The following is a 24831-nucleotide window of genomic DNA, read 5'->3' as shown; positions in this document are numbered from 1 at the left end:
TAGCACAGGGAATATTATGATGGAAGTCAACAGCAGGCAACTGAGGCGTAAAAAGGAGACACCCCAAGGATGAGGAAGGGTCTTCATGGAGGAGTAGAGGCTTGATGCAGAACATAGGGCCTAAAGCATGTACACATACAAGCCATTTGGGACAAAGGCAACAGGAGGGCACAGACCCTGGTAGGGAGGGGCAAGACGAAAGGGGTGAACAGGTCCCAGGGAGTGAATGAGCCAGGCTGAGATAAGGTCAGAGGGGGCCAGGAGGCTCATCATCATCACATAGGGCTGAGTATACAAAAAAGTTTCTGCAATTTGGTGTGTTTGACAATTCTTCTTTAATTAGAAGTTGAGAGATAGTCAGCATTGCCCTGCCAGGGGAGTGTCTCAAGAGTGCTCCATATTATTATGTGGAGAAGATAATTTTGTACTACCTTTGCCAACCTTAGAATTTATCCGCTCAACGAGTATCTTGCCTGATCTTGCCAGGATCTTATTTGTCTTTGCAAAGTCAGTGTTGGCTTGAGATAAGAACTTGTCAGCGAATCCCCCTCCCCCACTTTTATTTTGCTTACACATCTTCTCTTAAATAGGTAGTTTACTTCAGTACAAAAGGATTTAACAGTGTCAGTACTGGTTAAAAATACATATATTTTTTGAAAGTGGATATTGTGAAATGGAGGGGATTGAGACACACATAACTTCAAATAGCTTCTGCAACTTAAAAGATGATATAAAGTTGCAATTTTTTTTTAACCTTTGTGAATCTCTATTTCTTTATCTATAGAGGTGGAATTCAACCCATCTCATGGAATAGAATAATTAATGCCAAATATCTACTACCAAGTTTGACACAGCTCTGCAGATGGTGGCTATCATTACTGCCTAATAAAAGTAAAGTAGGTGATTTGGACAGCAGCCTTGAAAGAGAGAAATCTGAGTCTGTCAGGGCAGAAGGAGCCAGATGAGGGTGGAGGTGGAGGAAGCCAGGTCAACTTGCACTTCTAAACTGTGCCATGCTCTGGCTGAGCAGCAATCAGTGAAAGCGCTGCTTCCTGCATGTTGAACAGAGCTTGGAGACACTCTGATCTCTCTCTCTCTCTCTCTCTCGGTACAATGAAGCTCCTTTGCTAGGCTGAGCTTCATGGACCAATAAAGGTTAACCAAAGTATATTGTTTCAGAAGTTTTCAAGTTACTTCAGGTCTCTAGAGCTGAAGCAGTAACAAGAGTTAACAGATGAGGCTTGTTACATACAAGCAATTTTTCTGTAGCCCATACAAATGTATATACTTAGGACAGTATGTGATGGAAAGAGAGCAAATGCACTCTGTCTGTAAGAAATTGCAGCTCTTCCCAAATGCACTATAAATGATAACATAATGATACATTTAATCCAGACCCCAGTAGGAAAATACATTATCTTCTATGGTACATTGATGCTGTTCAAGCATTTCATAGACAGGACTGACGTGTCAAGCCTGAGCAAAATCACATGCTCTTACCTTTCATCTCGTATCTTTAACTAGTAAAACTCACTACCACTGTAGCTTATAAATCTATTTATAATGAAAGTCACTTATATGGATGGACTGTAAAGGAATCTCTCTCTTTCTTTTTAAGGAATCTCTCTTAACAACACATCACAGAAATCTCAAAATCTGGATCCTGTAAACCCACTGATGAAAACAAACAGTGAGGAAACAAAATGGTACTTTTTTAACTTAAGCACCTGAACTGCAATATCTAATTAATAATACATATGAAAATCTAAGAAAAAAATTAGATTCTAAATCTGTCATTTTTATGTCAACTATCTTGAAAAGCTGTGATTTTTCAGTTCAGTTCAGTTCAGTTCAGTTCAGTCACTCAGTCGTGTCCAACTCTTTGCGACCCTCCTTGCCCATCACCGTGATTTTTAGAGAGTGACAAATGCTATCATCCAACATAAATGACCCATAACAAACTAATCTAATACTTATCATGATAATATTACTTTGATAGTAGTGAAAAAAAAATCAGAAACAACCTAAAAGCTTAATAACGGCAAATTGGCTAAAGCAATAGTATCAATTCCACATAATAGAATCCTAAATCTCTTTAAAATTCACTTTTACCAAAAAAAATTAAAACCTAGTTCACTTTCATGCATTGGAGAAGGAAATGGCAACCCACTCCAGTGCTCTTGCCTTGAGAATCCCAGGGATGGGGGAGCCTGTTGGGCTGCCGTCTATAGGGTCGCCCAGAGTCGGACATGACTGAAGCGACTTAGCAGCAGCAGCAAGGACATGAAATGATCATAAAACAAAGTAAATGAAAAAAGAGGGTTATCATCTTAATATATATATGTGATTCCAATTTCATAGAATAGAGGGAAAAGAACTGTAAAGATCCAAAACAAAGTCAGTAGGTGTTATTTTCTGGTTTTTTCCTTATTTATTGTTACAATTAGAAAATCCAAATAATAATAATAAAAAAGAAAATCCCAATAAAAATTTTTTAAAAATATTTAATTTTCAAAGTAAAACTTTGGTGGGCAGTGGAGGTGTGGAAAAGAATGCATCTGAAAACATGAAATATTTTGCTGACATTTAAAATGTTTGTAACATGTCAAATAACATTATTACTTATCTAAAATGCATTAGAATGAACCAGGATAGGAAGGTTTACATATAATATAACCCACCCTATATACTTCATAGACAGAAATAGGGCTGAAACAACATGAGCAAAAATGTCAAACGGTATGGTCTATGAGGAGCAGAAATTATAATTTATTTTTGTTCTTTTTTCAAACGTGCTTCTGTCGCTACCAAATTTTTAACGAAAAACAAGTAGTGGTTAGAATCAGAAAAGTTACTTTTTAAAAAAACATCATAATTACCAGAAAAAATATTAATCTAATCTTAAAATCACTAAAATATTAAGTCATGCAAACTAAACTTCTGATCCTCTGACTCCAAACCTGCATTACTTTCCATACAGCTAACATTTAAAAACAGTATGTAAATCTAAGGGGAAAATGCCTACATCAATTTAAATAAGGTAGAAACAATCAGTTTCTACTTAATTCCATTGTTATTTTTTTTTAAGTGCATCATTAAAGGACCTACAAGTCCCCTGGTAATTAATTCTCTTTATGAAAACAAAACAAAAAGCCCAAAACACAGACTCAAAAGCATATAAAAGCTTATTTTATATGGAAAACTAGATCTAATGCTTAAAATAAAAGGAGATTTGCAGTCATACAAACCAAGAAAATTTTACTCCCTTAAAAATGCACCCAATAATTATTTATTAAGCTCTTATTCCATGTTAAGTATTGTTCTAGGTGCCAGGGACATATGGATATCCACAAATGGGATTAGCGATCATGCATTCCTTTCACAAGACGTATAAAGCAGTGGTGAGATGAGCAGTCGGCAAAGATACCATAGAAGAAAGAAAGTGTTAGTCACTCAACCATGTCTGACTCTGCGACCCATGGACTGTAGCCTCCCAGACTCCTCCGTCCACGGGATTCTCCAGGCAAGAACACTGGAGTGGGTTGCCATTCCCTTCTCCAGGGTATCTTCCTGACCCAGGGATGGAACCCAGTTTTCCTGCATTGCGGGCAGATGCTTGACCATCTGAGCCACCAGGGAAGTGCAAGATATCATAGAGGGGATCCAAATATGCAAGTTGGCAATGATCCAGATGACTTTTTTTTTCAGTCTGGGGAAACCCTTCATTTCCACTATCCATTCTCACCTCCTCCCTATGCTTGCTTCCACAATCCCTTAGGAAGAAGAGCCTGATTCAAAGGCTGGCATGTAATAGTTCATTTTGAGCAGTGATTCCAGGGAAAATGAATGAGGAACCAGGTATAGTGAATAGGGGAGGGAAAGGCAATACCAGGATGTGTCATCAGGCTATTCACTGTTGTGGGCAACTGGGACTCAATCCTCCAGGACCTTTTGGGGAGCATCCATCATGCCATTCAGAACCCGATCTCCAAGGGGTGAGGAGGGAAGCCTCTATCTACCAGTGCCTCCCACCCCCAGACCTTCTACTGTCAAGAGTTGCCAAATGGGGCATCAACTCCCTTTCATTTCCAGTTTTGTGCATGCCAGAGGGGGAGTGGACTCCTGGGCAGAAAGCAGAGATAGGTATGGCAGCTGGGGCATGATGGTGTCAGGGAACACCCATGTGAAGGTGGTGGTTGCAGTCGAAAAGATGTGAGGCTGAGCATACAGATGGTACCACCATGACATTCCTCTAAGGCATACAAAAGCATGACAATAACAACAGTAATTAACAAACACTGAACATATATAGACAGTTTGCCTACATTTTATCCCTTACTACTCCAAATAAACTCCAAAAAAATAGATTCTACAATTTTTTTTCAGCTGAAACAATAGAAATTTAATTTCTCAGAGTTCTGGAGACTAGAATTTCAAGACTGAGGTGTCAACATGCTTGGTTTCTTCTGAGGCCTCTGTCATTGGCTTGCAGATGGTCACCTGCTCAGTGTCCTCACATGGCCCTTCCTCTGTGCACATACCCCTGGGGTCTCTTTGTATGCTGAAATTCACTTCCTCTTATCAGCACATCAGTCAGATCGGATTAGGGTTCACACTAACAGCTCCATTTTGACTCAACTGCCTCTTCAAAGGACCCATCTCCAAATAACAGTCACATTCTGGGGCACTGTGAGTTTAGAGCTCCAACAAACTTTGGGAGGGGACACAATTCAGCCCATAATAGCATGCAAGTGATTTACTAGTGGAATATCTATGAAGGATGAAAGGGAGCAAGGGATGGTGGGAGAGCCTGACGCTGTGACACAGACCTGACACCAGTGAAGGAGAGGGAAAAGAAAGGACTGAGCAGCCAGCAGTTCAGACTGCAGCCCAGTCTGAAAAGTTCAAGTCAGGCTGATGGTAGTCCTTCAGCCAACGCTGCCCAGTAGAGGAGTCCCGAGAACTGCAGCAATGAGGCTGCATTAGCACTCCTGCTGTGTGCAGTCAGTGATAAGTTAGACCAGTGGTCCTCAATATTCTGTGTCCCAGGGGACTGGTTTCATGGAAGATGACTTTTCCATGGATGGACTGGAGGTGGGTCGTCTTGGGATGATTCAAGCACATTACATTTACTGTGCACTTTATTTCTATTATTATTACATCAGCTCCACCTCAGATCATCGGGCATTAGATCCTAGAGATTGGGGACCCCTGAATTAGACAATTACAGATATGTAAATAGCTTGATTTGGGGATCAGTTCTTACTGGTTTCCTTGGGAGGTGTCTCCAGTCCACCCTGACTATTCTGCCACCCTGACTATTTTGCTCCCAGATGCATGTGCCTAGCTCTCCAAGATGTTTATATAGATCTTTTTCAGTTTTTGAATCCGGTTCATTCTCTCAAGTTTTACTATATTCCTTCCTTTCGGTCTTCTATGGTTTATTTATTACTTTTTTCGGAGAGATACCTGGTTCAACTTTTACTGAAACGATTATTTACTGAACTGAATTGATTATGAGCAAGAAAACAGTACTAGCAGCTGGATATACATGTCATAATGGTCCACTTTCTTGAGAGAAAACAAGCTTTCCCTTCTTATCCACAGTCAGAGCCACCTGTGCTCCTTTTCATTTATGACACATAAGGCACAAACACATTTATCCAGGGGATTCTACATGCAAGTAATTTTACCACCATATCTGATAATAATAGAGGCTGTAGAGCACTTAGCATCCCTGGGTTTTCAGGCTCAAGTACCTATATAGGTATACATGTAAGACCTATGAAGGTATATAAGTAACTTTTTTGTTTGTTTTTTAGTTGCTAACTCATGTCCAACTCTTTTAGATCCCATGGACTGTAGCCTATCAGCCTCCTCTATCCATGGGATTTCCCAAGCAAGGATATTAGAATGGGTTGCCATTTTCTTCTCCAGGAGATCTTCCTGACCCACAGATTAAACTCTAGTCTTCTGCATCAGTAGGCAGGTTCTTTACCAATGACCCACCAGGGAAGCCTAAATACATAGTTGAAAGTGAAAGTGAAAGTGTTAGTTGCTCACTCATGTCCAACTCTTCTGCAACCAGAAGGACTGTATCCCGCCAGGTTCCTCTGTCCATGGAATTCTCCAGGCAAGAATACTAGAGTGGGTCGCCATGCCCTTCTCCTGGGGATCTTCCCCACCCAGGGATCGAACCCAAGTCTCCCACATTGCAGGCAGATTCTGAGCAACAAGGGAAGCCCATATACTACATGTTAATTTCAAAAGAACTTCAAAAGAACTAGCATAGCAAATTAAGCAAACATTTTTCAACAGAAAGGCCACATTAGATGACCAGAAACTAAAAGGATACCATTCTTTTCTCAGAAATCTACAGATCCCTGAGGACTGACACTTGAAATTTCTCCTCAGTTTTATGTGTTAAACTTCTTATTGGCCAGGAACCACAAAACAGAATTCCTGTTGAATTCATGAAGGCAAAAATAAATGATGGGAAAAACAAAGATCAACATCCAAAAGGCTTATTTTTACATTTCCTCTACCACTGAAATGCGTCGGTCATTTACAAACCTAACCTGGGGGCCAAGTTAAGAACTTGAGAGAAACAGGTCTGGAGAGCTTAAGGCCTTGACCATCAGTCTATCATTAAGGGGAAACGGAATCCGGTATTTCCCTTTTGGTCCTAGACTGCCCAGCAAATGACTCCTTAACTGGCTACCTTTCTTGAATACATAATTCATTTACGGTCTTTCTGTAAAGCTGTTAAGTTGCTCTCCTACCCTAAGGGAAGGGAAGCTAGAAGGGGGGGGAGACAGGACCGTTACTTAATTCTTCATGAGAAAGAGGAAAACCGGTGAACAATTTGAATCCGGGATTCAGACCTGTGGGTCACCAGACCAAAAACCTGTCCTGGAGGCAGTGGGTAGGGGGGAGGAATGGAAGGACATGCTAGTATTAACAACATTACCTTGACGACGTGGAAACTTGAAGACCTTCCTACCCACCAAGTTTTCTCAACAAACGAGCCACGGGAGGGGAGAGCTGAAGACAACGGCCTCGCCCGCGGCGCCCGCTCAGAGGCACCCATCTCGTCACCTCATCGAGCACCCGGTGCAAGTCACCAGCGAAGAGCGCAAATCCCGCGAGACTGCGGAGCAAGACGAGACTGCGAGGAGAGCCTGCGACGGAGCGGCGCGGGTAGCCGGGCCGCTGAGGGACCTGTCAAATCAGGGTTCAGACACCTCAGCTCTCCATTCACGTTCCCCCGTTGCCGTCGTTGGGAGGGGTTCACACCTTGTCCAAAAAAACGAACTCTCACCACAAGCCTTTTGTCCCAGGCGCCCCTGGCAACCACCAGCGATTTAATGCAGAAGCACCTCACCTCTTTTTCAAATCCAAGGAAGAAGCGAAGCAGTCTGCCTGAGGTCACCAAGAAATGGCGGACTGAAGATGAGGCTGAAGCACCTGCTGCATACGGCCTCTCCACGCCTGTTTGCCTCCGAACAGCTCCAAAATGGGAAAACTTGGAAGTAGGACTCAGGTGCCCTTCACAGCTCCTGTTTCCTCGTGTCTTTGATCAATGTGAGCTCCTTGAGGGCAGAGATTGTGCCTGGCTTCACGCTTTTCTCCAGTACGCATCAGGTCATGATATATAATAAGGCCCAACGCTTGTCTAGCCTAGGTGAGTATCCCTCCTACCCCACTGTGGACTGGTGCTTCTTGAGGGCAGAAACCATGTCTTAGGCATCTTTATTTCCCGGCACCCTGTACATATATGTTGACTATAACAGGAGGGAATTTACTAGAAGGCTGAGCACATGGTGGTTAAGAATGTGGACTTTCTGTCAGGTGGGCCTGGGTTCGCACCCCACCTGTGATACTAGCTTTATGAACTCTGTAAGAATCACGCTAGGACAATGTCCTCCTCTGTAAAAAGGCATAATATTAAATTATACTTTTATCACAGAATTGTTAGGAAGATTACATGAGATGCATACAAAAACATTCATCATTAGAACCCAGGACATGACAAGCATGCAGTAAACATTAGCTATTATATCATTATTGGAAATTCTGTATACTTTTAGTATTTATGCTACATTTGAGTTCCTAAACTAGATTCAGGACTTTTGGACTATCCATATGAAACATATGGGAAAAGCTCTAGAACACAGAGAACCTAGTAGATGGACGATATCTGGCAATAGATGATGTTCAATAAATATTTATTGAATACTAAATAAAGGAGTGAGCCACATATGCTTTTAGCAAGTCAGCCCACACACAGAAAATGAGTAAATGCATTAAAGGTTGCTAACTAACATCTGACAGGGAGAAAATGTCAGTGTCCCAAGTTCTGACTATAAACAAAGAGGAGGAACAGCTATATAACCTATGGAAGGTATGAAGTCATAAAGCAAGACTGAAAACTGGAGACTCATTCTCAGGACAATATGATCACAAATTTCTTTTAATATTTAGCCTTGTTTATCCCTCCAAATTAAATGTCACTTGAATTTTAGGTAAAAAATTGCTTTCTTTGCAATATTTTCTCTCTTGATTTTATTACAGAAATATGTATATTTTAGAAAGTACTTGCTTAGTTAATAGTAGATTATAATTTGAATTTTTTGTTTGTTTATTTGTTTTATTTTTTGCCCATACTGCACACACAGCATATGGAATCTTATTCCCTGACCAGGGATGGAATCCACAACCCCTGCATTGGAAGCTCAGAGTCTTAACCACTGGACCACCAGGAAAGTCCCTATAACTTGAATTTAGATTCTTAAAATGTCAGGATCTATTTTAGAGACATTATTTGGTGGGATGTGGACCTCAGATTTTGAGGGAGAAATTAGATAATTGATAGTCAATGCCCAAGGTGGTGTGATGATAGTGGATTCTCTCGCTAGGTCCTGACAGGAAGACCCTGTTTGTATCCCAGTTCTTCCACATACTAGTTGAGAGACCTTGGACAAATTATTTTCTGTTTCTGAGTCTGTTTTTCATAATTTGTAATACGAGGTCACTGGTGTCCCATTTCCCTCACTTCACCTGATGATTTACTGGAAGGACATATGCAGAGTTCCTGGCATGTGGCATGTGTTCCCTTCCTTTCTTTTCTTATCTGCCCTAGGTCTTCATTGATGCTCGCAGGCTTTTCTCTAGTTGTCACAAGTTGGGGCTACTCTCTAGTTGTGGTGCGCAGGCTTCTCATTGCAGTGGCTTCTCTTGTTGCAGAGCACAGGCTCTAGAGCTTGGGCTCAGTAGTTGTGGCACACAGGCTTAGTTGCCCCAGAGCCAGTGGGATCTTCCAAACCAGGGATCGAACCTGTGTCCCCTGCGTTGGCAGGTGGATTCCCAACCACTGGACCACCAGGGAAGTCCTTCTTTCCTCTTTTAAAGGTAAGAGATGAGCATGAGACCTGTGGTAACTGCCAATAATATTCATTCTCTTAGGCTCCCCTTCTCAATCTAGGGTATGCAATCCTTCATCAAGAAAGCATCTTCTGAGAGGAGGAAACATTTTTCTCAAATCAGTTGTGCACATAACCAAATTTTGCAATTTTTTTTTTTTTTTTTTTAAACAAGAGGCTCTTTAGGCAGCAAACCACATTGTAAAGTTCAGCTCAACCTCAGTGTGCATTCTGGCTAGCTACTCTGGGCAGAGTTTTAAATCACGTTGGCTGGAATGAATAGTGCTTCATTCAGCATCATTACAATGACCATCCTGGTGCTATTAATATTCTTTGGGCTGCCCAAAGATGCTTGGTGGCTGAGGGACAAGTCAAAGAGTTTAATTTACCTTTCTGAGCATCTGCAGGTTTTGTTTTCAACAGAGAATTTCAGGTTACATAACTGTCTTGGCTTCTGCTTCAGAAAGTGAACCTTGATTCTCTAAATTAACTTTCAATACAGATCTTCAGGAGCAGAGCCTGTTGTACCTGGAAGCAATTTGCCCCCAAATCATTTGGAAGGAAACAAGATGCCTCTTGACTTCTCTAGACACTTGGCAGAAGCAGCAGGAGTAAGAACATTCTAATCATAACTAGGTAGTCGTTAAAAGTAGAGAGACAGTCTAAAAATCAGGCTTTCTTTTTTCAAACTCTTTATAACTTTACCCTAATTCTGTCCATACTCCACTGGACTTGTTTGTTCCCTCCTTCCAATCACTGTTGTGGGTAGGCATTTTGCCAAGGGTTTTAGAGAAGGGTGTTAAACAAAGGGAAATGTAATATGATGAAAATGAGGCTCCTGGGAACACAAGGAAGCAAATGACAGAGAAATAGAAAGTAAATATACTGGTCTGTCTAACACATGTGAAATCAGTTTTGAATTAACACCTAACCCGAGTCCACAAGGTGCTTTTCATTTACTCAAGAGAAAGACACATTTCAGTGTGACATGTGGAGTGCTAAAATGAACAATTTTTAGGAACGCAGAGGAGGAATATTAGAAGGAAGGGGCATTCAGAGACTAATTAACAATAATATGCAACTCATAACCTGGGCCTATTTGCAGATATGGATGATATAATCAAAGCTTGAAACTGGTACTAGGACGTTCATATAGTTAGTATAATTCAGGGCTTAATCTTGTGTCTAAATTTTTACTTCAAATCCTGTGTGTTTTCCCAATAGTGACAGGAAACAGGGCCATGGAACAGTAGTGACAGGGCCATGCAGAGTGGTTTCATATCAATATACTACAGAAATGAAACTAAAGTGTAAAGGGCTTGCAGGAGGAATTCTTTTTTATTGAAGTATATGAATTTCTGTGTTGCAAGATGAAAAAGTTCTAGAAATCTGTTGCATGACAATGTTTATACTTACAGAACCATACATTTAAAAATGGCTAAGATGATAGATTAATGTGTTTTCACCACAATAAAAAACTCTAAAATGTAATAAAATGTTATAAGAACATAAATATGCCAATAACTGTTATCTGTAACAAATATAACTGATACACATGGAGCACTAACTGTATGCCAGGAACTGTGTTAAATATTTAACATGGACTATCTCACTTATTTTAATATCTCTTTTTAACAAATGAAAAGCCCAAAACCTAGAATGAAAACATGCCTAAGGTCCCACACAACTAGAACATGAGCAGGCTGACTGTAAAACCATGGCTTCATCAGTCACCTTCCACACCAAGTCTCCTTTACTGAACTGTGCGATCAAAGTATACAATTCAAAATCAGATACTCTTTTTTTTCTTGCCTTGTGCACACATGGAGAACTAGATAAAGAAGATGACGACTCACTGAAGGTCAAAATTGAAGTCACTGATAAACTGTTTTTAACGGGACTTCCCTGGTGGCACAGTGGGCAAGAAGCTGCCTGCCGATGCAGGGGACATGAGCCGACCCTTGATCTGGGAAGATTCCACATGCCACGGAGCAACTAAACCCATGCTCCACAACTACTGAGCCCAAGCACTGCAGCTACAGAAGCCCATGTGTCTAGAGCCTGTGCTCAGCAACGAGAAGCCTCCGCAATCAGAAGGCTGCACCCCACCACGGAGGGCGGCCCCTGCTCGCCGCAACAAGGGAAAGCCTGAGGAGCGACAGAGACCCAGCACGGCCATAAATAAATACATAAATGAGTGTTAAACTGTTTAAAGGACGGGGTCTATAGATGCTATGACCGCTCTAGTTGGTAGAGACTGTACTGCTGAGGGTTAGTCAGGTAACCAACCTCCCAGTGTTTCTCCTCATTTAGACACATCTGTGGCATACTTTTGGAGAAGGCAACGGCAACCCACTCCAGTACTCTTGCCTGGAGAATCCCATGGACGGAGGAGCCTGGTAGGCTACAGTCCATGGGGTCGCTAAGAGACACGACTGAGCAACTTCACTTTCACTTTTCACTTTCATGCATTGGAGAACGAAATGGCAACCCACTCCAGTATTCTTGCCTGGAGAATCCCAGGGACAGAGGAGCCTGTTGGGCTGCCGTCTATGGGGTCGCACAGAGTTGGACACGACTGACGCGACTTAGCAGCAGCAGCAGTGGCATACTTTGCTGCAAAAGGAGGTCTTACCAGGTAACGAGATGACGTTTATCTGTGACTTGACCTCAAATGAGTCACTTCACTGTCATCAGTTAGCAGGCATCTCAGGGTAGATCCAGTTCACTCTGTGGGAGCCCTGCAAGTTTCCTGATGAACTTTCTATTTATTCTGAAGTAATTACGTTTGACACCCCAGGCTGACTAATATCAATGTGTGACCAGGTTAAGTACTGAGCTAGCCAGCTTTTGCAGTTGTGAAGTTATAGGCAGAAAAACACAATTGGACACCAAGAAGAAGGTCACTGCAAATACGATGTCTGGACTCCAGGTAGAGAGGGCCAACTATCAGCATGGGTGTTTCTATTGCTGCCTCTGTATTGCGTTTACAGGGAGACTTGCTAATCAAAATATGGTCCGTGGACAAGCAGAAACAGCGACAGCTCACCTGGGAGCTGTTAGAAATATAAAACTCAAGCCCCATCCCAGAGCTACAGAATCAGAAGTTTGATTTTTAAATAATCCCCAGCTAATTCATATGCACATTAATATGTAAGAAGCCCTGATTTAAAAAGTATACGTTTTTAGCTTTAAGAATTCAGTGTTCATGAAAAGATGCTCAACATCACTCATTATTAGAGAAATGCAAATCAAAACCACAATGAGGTACCATTACACGCCAGTCAGGATGGCTGCTATCCAAAAGTCTACAAGCAATAAATGCTGGAGAGGGTGTGGAGAAAAGGGAACCCTCTTACACTGTTGGTGGGAATGCAAACTAGTACAGCCGCTATGGAAAACAGTGTGGAGATTTCTTAAAAAACTGGAAATAGAACTGCCATATGACCCAGCAATCCCACTTCTGGGCATACACACTGAGGAAACCAGATCTGAAAGAGACACGTGCACCCCAATGTTCATCGCAGCACTGTTTATAATAGCCAGGACATGGAAGCAACCTAGATGCCCATCAGCAGATGAATGGATAGGGAAGCTGTGGTACATATACACCATGGAATATTACTCAGCCATTAAAAAGAATTCATTTGAATCAGTTCTAATGAGATGGATGAAACTGGAGCCCATTATACAGAGTGAAGTAAGCCAGAAAGATAAAGAACATTACAGCATACTAACACATATATATGGAATTTAGAAAGATGGTAACGATAACCCTATATGCAAAACAGAAAAAGAGACACAGAAATACAGAACAGACTTTTGAACTCTGTGGGAGAATGTGAGGGTGGGATATTTCAAAAGAACAGCATGTATACTATCTATGGTGAAACAGATCACCAGCCCAGGTGGGATGCATGAGACAAGTGCTCGGGCCTGGTGCACTGGGAAGACCCAGAGGAATCGGGTGGAGAGGGAGGTGGGAGGGGGGATCAGGATTGGGAATACATGTAAATCCATGGCTGATTCATATCAATGTATGACAAAACCCACTGGAAAAAAAAAATAATGAAAAAAAAAAAGAATTCAGTGTTTATTAAATATGTTTAACTGCAAACTAAATTACCACATAAAAAGGAGAAATAATTGAATATAGTAGGCAAGATTATCATAATTAATTACACAATATTTTCACATGGTTTTTCTACCTTAATCCTTTTATTAATAACACCTTTATCTCCCCTGTCTTCTTACTTCTTATCTTCCAAAGAAGGTAAAAAGATTGCATCTCTCAGGCAGGATTTGAACTCAGCATTCCAACTCTAGATCTCCAAACTTACGCTGTAAATCACACTACCTTGCTCAAGGAATTCAGAAGATCACTTGAGCTTGGAATGATCAGACAAAGTAAGACATGAACTGACACTTGAAGAATGGGTGAGGTTTGCAGAAAAGAAGGATTTCCAGTGGAGAGAAACAGCAGGCGCACAAGTACTTTAAGACTGCCATGTTAAAGGAGAAGGCTTTCAGGTGAAGGCTGTAGAAAATATTTAAATGTAGGGGTCATGTCCCCACAAGAGAATCAGGAAGAAAGAATGAAGTAACAAGAGAAACCAGATCATGGAGGGCCTTAAAAGCTAGGCCAAAGGGTGCAGCCATTTGGTAACTCAGCATAAGGAATGGATTTTCACAAGATAAGTTATTCCAATTTTATTCATTAGGCTTAGAATTTAGTATGCAATGGGTAAATATGCTGTAAAAATAAGAGACAGATAAATTTCAAGAAACACATAGGAAAACACTTCCCTACACTACTTCACGTGGCAATTACACCTTCTGTAATTCTGCACCTGCTTCATCAACCGTTGGCTATTTCCCAGGAGACCTGGCATCGCTGCTTTTTGACGGGGGCACTAAGGATTTGCCAGAGCACTTGAGAATGTGCGAGAATAAAGAGAGCATTGGCTAGGAACACAGATATCTTTTAAGTAGGGCATTGCATGGATGATTCATCTCTAGAGTATCAAAAGAATGTGGAGTAAGTAACATTGCCAGAGTGGACCTGAAAATGTACTATAGGTCATTGATGTGCTAGTGAGAACATTTTTCTACAAAGGGTCACAGATACAGAGCAAACTTGATTCTTGAGCAATTTAACAAAACATAATTGGTTGCCGTTTAAATTAAGAACAGGAAACAAAAAAATAACTGTATAAACACTAAAAAAAAGTGATTTAATAAAATGTGAAGATTAAAAAAAAGAAAAGAAATCAGGAGAAGGAAAATTGATAGAGGAGGGACAAACATGTAAGCAGATGCCAGGGAAGTGGGGAGAAAAGATAAAGAAGGAAAAAGATAAGAAGGTACAATGGGAAGACAGTTTATTGAAAGTTATCAAGGTTTTTCATATCCATTATCTACTGTAATAATACTCTAATCCCATGTGATAGCTATTATACCCATTTCACAGATAAAGAAACTGGTACTACTGGAGATTAAATTCCCCAAATTACATTGATGGTAAGTGGTAGAACTGAAATTCAAACATTCAATTCATTTAACCTCCAGGAGGTACTGAAGTAATGTCAATCAGAAGCCAAACCAAGTTACTGACTTCTCTAACATCTGTTTTCCCATTTATAAAATGAACTAGTACGTGTAAAGCTATTGGATACAGTCATTTTCTGGGCTCCAAAATCACTGTGGAGTGACTGCAGCCACAAAATTAAAAGATACTTGCTGCTTGAAAGTAAAGCAATGACAAATCTAGACAGCATATTAAAAAGCAGATACATTACTTTGTTGACAAAGGTCCATATAGTCTAAGCTATGGTTTTCCAGTAGTATTACGGACAATGAGAGCTGGACAATAAAAAAGGCTGAGCGCTAAAGAATTTATGCCTTTCAACTGTGGTGTTGGAGAAGACTCTCGAGAGTTCCTTGGACTGCAAGGAAATCAAACCAGTCAATCCTCAAGGAAATCAACCCTGAATGTTCATTGGAAGGATTGATGCTGAAGCTGAAGTTCCAATACTTCAGCCACCTGATGCGAACAGCTGACTCATTGGAAAAGATGCCAGCAAAGATTGAAGGCGGGAGGAGAAGGGGACGACAGGGGACAAGATGGTTGTATGGTATCACCGACTCAGTGGACGTGAGTTTGAGCAAAGTCGGGGAAATAGTGAAGGACAGGGAAGCCTGGCATGCTGCAGTCCATGGGGTCACAAAGAGTCAGATACGACTGAGCAGCTGAACAAGCTTAACAAATAATAGCATCAACCCTTTGAAAAAGATTGGGCTTCCCTGGTGACTCAGAGGTTAAAGCATCTGCCTGGAATGCAGGAGACCCGGGTTCGATCCCGGAGTTTTGAAGATCCCCTGGAGAAGGAAATGGCAACCTACTCCAGTACACTTGCCTGGAGAATCCCATGGAGGGAGGAGCCTGGTAGGCTACAGTCCATGGGGTCGTAAAGAGTCGGACATGACTGAGCAACTTCACTTTGAAAAAGATTAGCTAACAGACTACCGATAACTACAATTCTAAAGCCTCCTTACTTCCAGGTTCAAGTTTGAGGGACAAAAACTCTCGGGAATCCTTGGTGTTTGGGCAAAGAATCCTCTACAAGGCACCAAATATTCCCTAGACTGAATTCATAATGTCACCTATATATACATCCTTGTGTTTCTGTTGCGTTACATGCAACTCTGCGAAGAGACTGTAGCCCGCCAGGCTTTTCTGTCCATGGGATCGAACCTGCGTCTCCTGCATTGCAGGTGGGTTCTTTACCCACTGAGCCACTTGGGACATGAATTTGAGCAAACCTTGGGAGACAGTGGAGGACAGAGGAAACTGGCATGCTTACAGTTCACGAGGTCTCAAAGAGTTGGACACAACTGAACGACTGACCAACATCGTTTAATTCCATGTTTCAAAGTATTATAGTATCAGTAAGTATTATCTCTATCAACAAAAATCTAAAAACCATTCTCAGGTAGTTAAAAAGGGAGTGTTTATATTCAAAAAGCCTGGGAAGGAGCAGGAGTGTAATCCTTACAGTACTGCACATAGAGGATAGTGAGAGCAGCCAGCGAGACCTACATCTGACCTTTCAGCCCCTAGACTAAGAATCCTCATCCCATCTTACTGATGGTTGTCCTCTCTCCTCTCCATTCTTTTCACAGCAGAGATAAGAGATTTTTTCCTAATGGCAATATTGATCCTGTCACTTTCCTGCGTAAAACCATTCAACTGGCCCCACTGCCTTCAGACAAAAAATCAAACTCCAGTTGGGCATAAAGACCCTTGTGTGATCTGGGCCCTCCTTAGCACTCCAGGCTCCACCAGACACTGGTCTAAGCTCCAACCTATTAAACTGCTTCACTTCCAAGGACAAGAGCTCCTTGCTGTCCTACTTTCCTACTTAATGTTCTTCCTCCTTCCCACTCTTCAGGGCTAATTTCTCAGAATTTCACATCCTGGGTTTGATATTTTTTCTGCACGGAGCCTTCTACGATCCTCTTGTCAAGATGCATTAAAAGTTCCTACCTGGGCAGTGTATAAGCCCCCATGGCATTGCTTACATTGTGTTGCAATTGGCCCATAATTGGATTCTAAGCTCCACGAGGACAGAGACCATGTCTGATTTGTCCTCCAATGCCTAGTGCCATACACAGCACATAGCAAGTACTGAATAAAGATCTGCTGAATACATTTTAAAACTCTATAAAAAAAAATCCTATTTTTCTGCATTCGATGGTGGGAACACAGTTTTGGGGTATTATTTGCTTTGGATTTTGCTTTTGTTAAATTTTAATTCCCTGTTGAAGAAAACTACGCATCCATAAATCTATAATCAGAGCCCCAAGCCGCAGACAAGTAAAAAAAAAACAGTCATTAAAAGTGACCACAAAGAGTCAATAGCCTTGGCAGCAAGTTCTGGCGTCCTTGGCGGGGTCTTATCCTCACCTAGCCTTCCCTACCTAACCAGTGAAATTAATTCTAGTTGCTCTGTTTTTCTTTTCTATAAGAACTTCAAAACCTCAGTAAGTTTTCTATAAGAACTTCAAAACCTCAGTAAGTTTTCATTTCTATAAGAACTTCAAAACCTCAGTAAGTTTTGTATGGAGCTAGTGACAAAAATTGATTAATAGTACAATGAGCATTGCTTTAAATGCACTATGATTTTAACATGGAATTCACATAATACCTATCCCCAAGGGTATGAAGACTTTCAAAATCCTTTCAGTTTCTCACTAAAATGCATTCTAAAAAGAATCAGGTTACCAGCATGGATTATACCCATTTTGCAGATAGAAACCAGAAGACAGGTCAGGGACAATTTTCTTTTGAGCACACAACAGAATGTTTTGAAAAGTGGGTGTTTTCTTTCATCCTTAATGTTTTATTGTGTTTGGGTTTTTGTTTTTGTTTTTTTAAATAAATCTTTCTTCTAGACTTTAAGCTCCTTGCAGGCAGACGCTAGATCTTACTTTTCTTTTAGTTTCTAGCTTAGGTTCTAGACTTGTGCAGCCATGTTAGCTGAAATGTTTGCCCAACTCTTAAAAGTTCTCTGCTGTGTTCTTAAGCTTATTGTCAGGGAAGCATCTCTATTTTGTGATTTACTGGAGAAAAATCTCAGTTTCAAAAGAAACAAATGTTTTCTGATTTCTTGCTTTCTACTTCAACAATAGAAGTTCGATTGCTCAGTTGTGTCCAACTCTCTGTGAACCCATGAATGGCAACATGCCAGGCTTCCCTGTCCTTCACTATCTCCGAGTTTGCTTAAACTCATATCTGTAGAGCTAACAATAGAGGACCTACTTGAGTTTATTTTTCAAATAAGTAACTCCTAGATATGAATGCAGATATTTGCAAATCTCTCTGGAGATTAATGGGTTACTGCCATGTTTTACGGAGAAGGCAATGGCAACCCACTCCAGTGTTCTTGTCTGGAGAATCCCAGGGACAGGGGAGCCTGGTGGGCTGCCGTCTATGGGGTCGCACAGAGTTGGACATGATTAAAGCCACTTAGCAGCAGCAGCAGCAGCCATGTCTTAAAGAAGGAACAGCTATAGAGAGGAGAGAAAGAACAGCAGCTGAAGGTTTTTAGGTGCTTAGTCACATGGTTCAACAGTAGCAAGAAAAAACAAAAATAACAAAAGCAAATATTTAATTAGTACAGATGGAGACAAACAGCCCATAGGCTAATTGATTATAGCTATCATGACAGCTGATTACAGTGTCTGCCTGTTAAAATACAGGGCCAAAAAAAAAAAAAAAGTATACACACAAAAATGCATAGCTCTGGGACTTCCCAGCTGATCCAGTGGCTAAGACTCCATGTTCCCAATGCAGGAGGCCTGGGTTCGATCCCTGGTTGGGGAACTAGATCCCACATGCCTCAACTAAGACCTGGTGCAGCCAAAGAAATAAGTAAAATGCTTTTAAAATGCACAGCTCTCTTTGGCTGCCTTTCATTGGTTCTTTGGGAAAATGCCCTCTAAACAGATGATGCAATGCAATCCAGCCCTTCTTGGGTAATAAAGTGAACCCAGTGATGTATGGTGGGAGCTCTGGTCAGCTGAGCACAGAAATCTAGGCAGTCTTGCTGACTGTGGCTTAGACTGTCTTGGGAAGTAAGTGCTCCAGCAATTGGAATTCTGTGTATAAAGGCAGAACCTCTGGGATACTTTTTTTTCACTTTTTAATTTTTTTTAGTTTATTTTTGGGATAATTCTTTTTTGTGCCCCAATGACTTACAGGAAATGACATTATTAGAGTTAACAATCCACTGTCAAGTGAACCATCTGCATCCAGGTGTTTTTTAAGGACTGAAGATGGTTTTCCCTCAAGCCTGCTCCCAATCCCCTTGGTGGTCCACTCTGCTCAAGCAATTGCATGTGTGCATTCGGGCTCGGTCGTGTTTGACTCTGTGCACCCTCACAGACTGTAACCTACTAGGCTCCTCTGTCCATGGGATTCTCCAGGCAAGTGGATTGCAATTTCCTTCTCCAAGGGATCTTCCCAACCCAGGGATCAAAACAGCATCTCCTGTGTCTCCTTGCATTGGCAGGCAGATTCTTTACCACTGAGCCACCTGGGAAGCCCACTAAAGCAATTACAAAGACAAACATGGCACATATCCTTGGGAGGAAAGTAGATCATAAACAGCAAATTACAATGCAAGAAGCTGAATTCTTTGATGGTGTTCTGTGGGCCCAGAGAAAGTACACATGCTGCTGATGGGTAGTGGAGGATAGAGAAGTCTTCTCAGAGAAGGTCTAGAACTGGGTTGGTCAAACCCAGTAAGAGTTGGTCAAACATATACATGTAAGAGTTGGTCAAACATATACATGTGTTAGAACATGTGGCATGGGATCTAAAAAAAGATTAAATTTTCAAATAGAGAAATATTTTGTTATTTATGAAAGTTATACTATTAGTGTTAACTGGGAGGCAGAGTGTTCTGGCAGGGAAATAACACCCTTGAAGGTATGAGAAATATCCCAGGCTGGCAACAAGGAACAGTTCTTTGTGGCTACAAGAGGAGAGGGGATTTCCCTGGCAGTCCAGAGGTTGAGACTTCTAACTACAGGGAGTGGGGGTTCACTCCCTGGTCAGGAACTAAGATCCCACAAAATGTAAAAAAGAAAAAAGAAAGAGGAAGAGGGGAGGAGTAACAATGGAATTCTTGATTTAGCAAGATGACTTTGTTGGCAGAGTGGAGAGTGGATTGACAGGTTAAGAGAGGGAGACGGAATCAAGGAGACCAATTAGGCAGCTGTTATAAAAAGTTCAGTCAAGAGGAGTGGGACTGCTCTCTGACGGCACAACATAAGTAAACGTTGCCCACCCTGCCCGCCCCCCCCCCAGATAAGGAGAACAGGCAGCAACCAGGTTCTTACACCGCAAGGCCAGTTTGTGCCTCAGTCTGCCGACAAGTGAAGGTCACATTCATTCTGCCGACAAGTGAAGGTCACAAGTTGCAGGCACCTGCAGCTGGGGCTGGCTGTGTTCTTAGACTCTTGTACCTATTGGCGCTAGAGCAGCGGTTCTCAGCTCTGCCTGCTCCTCACCTGGGAACCACTTTTAAAATGTAGGTGCCTCGGCTCCACTCCAGACTGACTGAATCAGGATCCCTGGGCAGAGCTCCACTTGTTAAGTGCCCCACACAGCCAGAACTGAGACCCATGGCCCAGCAGTCAGGCACAACAGTGACTGTTCAAAAAGTCTCCAGGTGCATGTGTCTGGCTGTGGGGACATGTGGTAACGAGAGGAGGATGCCATTGCGCCAAGCTGATCGTTCTAGGAGAGACGGCCTGTCAGCATATGAGTGAGTGAGGCCCTGCCACCATGTGACCTGAGTGACTCACTCTTGAAAATTTTGAAAATGCCTCTGAACGCACCCAAAGGAGGGGTTCCAAAAGAATAGAGGGGGCCGACTCCACAAAAGCAGAATATAAGACAGATTCTCAATTACCTAGTGGACATCAATAAGGAGGCACGAGAAAACAAAGGTCTTAGCCTTGGTCCCTCATGAATGGGCTGGATAGCTTTCATAAAGTTCACCTGTATATTACACTCTGCAACCAGAACTCTACGCAATCTTAGTGAAAAGAATTACATCTGCGACTTCCCTGGTGGCCCAGTGGCTAACATTCCACACTGCCAATGCAGGGGGCCTGGGTTCGATTCCTGGTCAGGGAACTAGATCTGACATGCCACAACTAAAAGATGCCACGTGCCACAACTAAGACACAGTGCTGCCAAATAAATTTAAACAAAGACAACATGTATTCGAATCATGTCTCAGTGACGAAAATTATTTCCGTTTTCCAAGCTCTTATACTACAAAAGATACTACTCTAAGTACATTGCATTCCTTATCTTGATCAAAACTCTTCAAAACACTGAGAGATAATTCTTAGATTCCACAGATGTAGAAACGAGATTCTGAGAATCTAAGTAACTTGCGAAAGCTTACCGAGCTAGGAAGTGACAGATCTAACCCTGAAACTGGGTCAGATCAAACCAGTGCTGGTAACCACCACTCTTCCTGCTTACATGTCTCCAGGATTCATAGCCCATTCTAGAATATAAACTCCTTGAGACCAAAGGCCAAGTAGAATTTTGGATTATCTTTGAGTCTCTCCCCTAGACATCCTCTACTTTTTTTTTTAATTACTAGATTTTAGGACAGTAAGAGAATTGGATCAGGAAAGTTCTGTCAGTATAAGACCCCTCTCTCCCACTGCCCACTGGGTCTGAGCATCCTTCGTGGAGGCAGGATTTCAGAAGCTTCCTCTGCCAAGTCCTGAGCCTGCTCTTAGGGGAGAAAATGATCAATACTTGGAGCCTGAGAGTCCTTTTTGAATTTAGTGTATAAATCTATTGATTGTATTCATTTATTGTAGAAGTAAAGCTAGGCACTCAGGGAATTTTTTTTTTTTTTTTGGCTGTGCCATGCAGCATGGCATGCAGGATCTTGGTTCCCCAGCCAGGGACTGAACCCACACTCTCTGCTGTGGAAGCAAGGAGTCTTAACCACTGAACTGCCTGGGAAGTCCCAATCAGGAAGAATTTTAATAAGAAGTAACTGGGCCTTTAGCCCCATGAGACCCAAAAGTTTAATGACTTGTTCAAAGCTAGCTTTAAGTAGACATGTTTTTACCTACTATTTAGGGTTTCCCTGGTGGCTAAGGCAGAAAAGAATCTGCCTGCAATGCAGGAGACCTGGGTTTGATACTTGGGTTGGGAAGATCCCCTGGAAAAGGGAATGGCTTCTGAGTCCAGTATTCTTGCTTGGGAAATTCCATAGACAGAGGAGCCTGGCAGGCTACAGTCCATTGGGTTGCAAAGAGCAGTTGACACTTTGGGTATTTTATTATGTCCAGGAAGGAAGAGAAGGGAAATAGTTATGGGCAAGGCTAAAAGGACACTCAGACTGTAAAACTGAGATCAGTGTGAATGCATGAGTATGTTCATTCATTCAACAGATATTTATTATTAAGCAACTATCTATGGGCAGTTTTTTATTTGTGTGGTTCCAACATGCATGAATTTCAATTACTATAGCTTAATTAAGGAACAGCAGTTCCCTAACAACAAGATTCAAATTTCAGTTACCGCAGTATATTAACTGTGAGTAAGTAAAGTATAAACTTGCTACTAGCTCTCTGGTCAACAGTCACTACATAGTAACAGATGCACATTATGTTCCCCGAGACTTATTGGGTCAGTTCTTTCAAAGTCTGTTGGGAATGGGTCACTTCAGACATATTGTTCAGTTCACATACAGACAGCAAAGCATGTAGTTGTTTTGCTTCCTCATCTTCTGGTGGTAAACCCACACAACATTTTACAGAAATGGGAATTTACATTTACAAAGAGGGAATTTGCCAACGAAGATTGAAGTACAGCAAAGAAACAAAAATTGATAATGCTGTAAGTGAAATTCAAGTGGAACAGTGGACTTTTAGAAGCCATAGCTGATCGTGGGAATATTGACACTGCCACCCTTTGAGAAAAACCAGATACGCAGTCAGGGGAACTTGACCAAAGGCAAACTTAGGAACATGAATGAAGAAAGTGGTTGGGATGAAAGGATGAAGATGTCCCAGAGGAAATAATACTGGCAAAAAACTGCACATTAAAAGAACTCCCAGAGATATTTCGTAACATTGAAGTACAAGGGATAAAAGGTTGGAAGCTGACCCAAAGCTAGAAAGGACTGTGTGACAACTCACTAAGGCATAGAAAAGCTGCTTGCTCAATATCTTAGCCAATGGTACTTTTTCCCCTTTGATTATTAAGATCTCATCTCTATGATCTCTTCCTATGATGCAAAAGCGAAAACTGCCCCTATTGTGTGCCAGGCATCAGAAAACACAGTCCCTGCCCTCTTGGTGGTCTTAATCAAACAAATTAATTCTGAAAACCTGTGATTAATTGTTCTGTTTAATGAGGGTGTTGGCTTAGCTCAGAGCACCCATTAGGGATTTAGAGAGGAATTGTGGGAAGCTAAATAGTAAGGGGGGGGGGCGTTGAATATGGAAAGAATAAAATACAACGGAAATGTTGGGAGGGGGTACTCCCAGTCTGAAGAGAATGCAAATCCCCCAGCCCAGCAAATCTACATCCTGCCCAGAGGCCCAGTGAGGAGTGACTCTGCGCTGGTTTTTAAACTGGCTGCCAACAGCTCAAATATAATGGCAGATACATATTAACTGACAGCAGAATGCAGAGATACAGGTTAAGGTTCCTTCTCAAAAATAATCCAGAAACTGAAAATGCTACCAAGTGTCATTCTCAGCCAACCTGTGTGAATAAATCTCTTAAAACCAGTGCAAAGTGTTTGGATGCAAATTTCCAAAGCTATGAACATGCAAAGTAGAATCTAAGGATGCAAAAATACATTCTTCAGGAAATCAAGTCACAGGAATATATGAAATGACACATCTGGTTTTAGGCACTGGCTATGATTTTTAAGTCCAAAATGTATGTTATGTTGGGTTGTATTTTTCCATCATAAAATGTATGAATTTTCAATGTATGGCCCCTACCAAGGAAGGTGTAAGTCTATGTTATACGCACGTGGATACTCCCAGGCACACAACTGGTAAGAGGTAGAGGCTCCTTAGGACTCATCTCATCCAGCCTCTGCAGTCAAATTTTTAAAAAATTAGGTTAATTTAGTCTCGGGTGTGCATAAGCTAAATCACTTCAATCATGTCTGACTCTTTGTGACCCTATGGACCATAGCCCATCAGGTTCCTCTATCCATGGGATGCTCCAGGCGAGAATACTGGAGTAGGTTGCCATTTCCTCCTCCAGGGGATCTTCCCTGCCTCAGGGATGGAACCCCTCTTCTGTCTCCTGCACTGGCAGGCAGGTTCTTTACTACTAGCGCCACCTGGGAACTTAGTCTAGCAAGGTCAGTTGTCTGGCTCCACAGTCAGATTTCTGCCTCATAATATCAACAGCCAACAATTACTGACTGCTGTGTGCTAGGCATAGTGCTTAGGAGCTTGTTTGTTTCTTTTGTTGTTGTTGTTTGAATATAGTTGCTTTATAATGTGTGTTAGTTTCTGCCGTACAACTCACATGAATGCATATATCCCCTCCCTCTTGAGCCTCCCTTCCAGCCTCCCCATTCCACATTTCTAGGTCATCACAGAGCACCAAGCTGAACTCTGCTGAGGGGCTTATACTGGCTTGGCCAAAAGGTTCATTCAGGTTTGTTTGTTTTTTTTCTTTTAAACTGAATAAACCTTTTGGCCAACCTGATATATGAAGCATTGCTTCTTTAAATCCTCACAGATCCATGAAATATTTGTTGTTAGTATTACCATTTTACAAATGTGGAAACAGGCATATGTTATTCGGTCAACTTCAGCAAACCACGAGGGA

At 41.7% G+C, this 24831-nt stretch overlaps 1 protein-coding gene across 35 annotated transcripts in view; it reads right to left on the bottom strand.

Annotated features, from left to right (window-relative positions):
- The window catches only part of DLG2 (discs large MAGUK scaffold protein 2), a 2236304-nt gene that overhangs the window by 245747 nt on the left and 1965726 nt on the right, over window positions 1-24831 (bottom strand). The gene's annotated exons all lie outside the window — the stretch shown is intronic.

The sequence above is a fragment of the Cervus canadensis genome, chromosome 29 (genome assembly GCF_019320065.1).
Source record: "Cervus canadensis isolate Bull #8, Minnesota chromosome 29, ASM1932006v1, whole genome shotgun sequence".
NCBI lineage: Eukaryota > Metazoa > Chordata > Mammalia > Artiodactyla > Cervidae > Cervus > Cervus canadensis.
The sequence above is the reverse complement of the archived record's forward strand: the minus strand, read 5'-3'. Positions and strand labels throughout refer to the sequence as shown.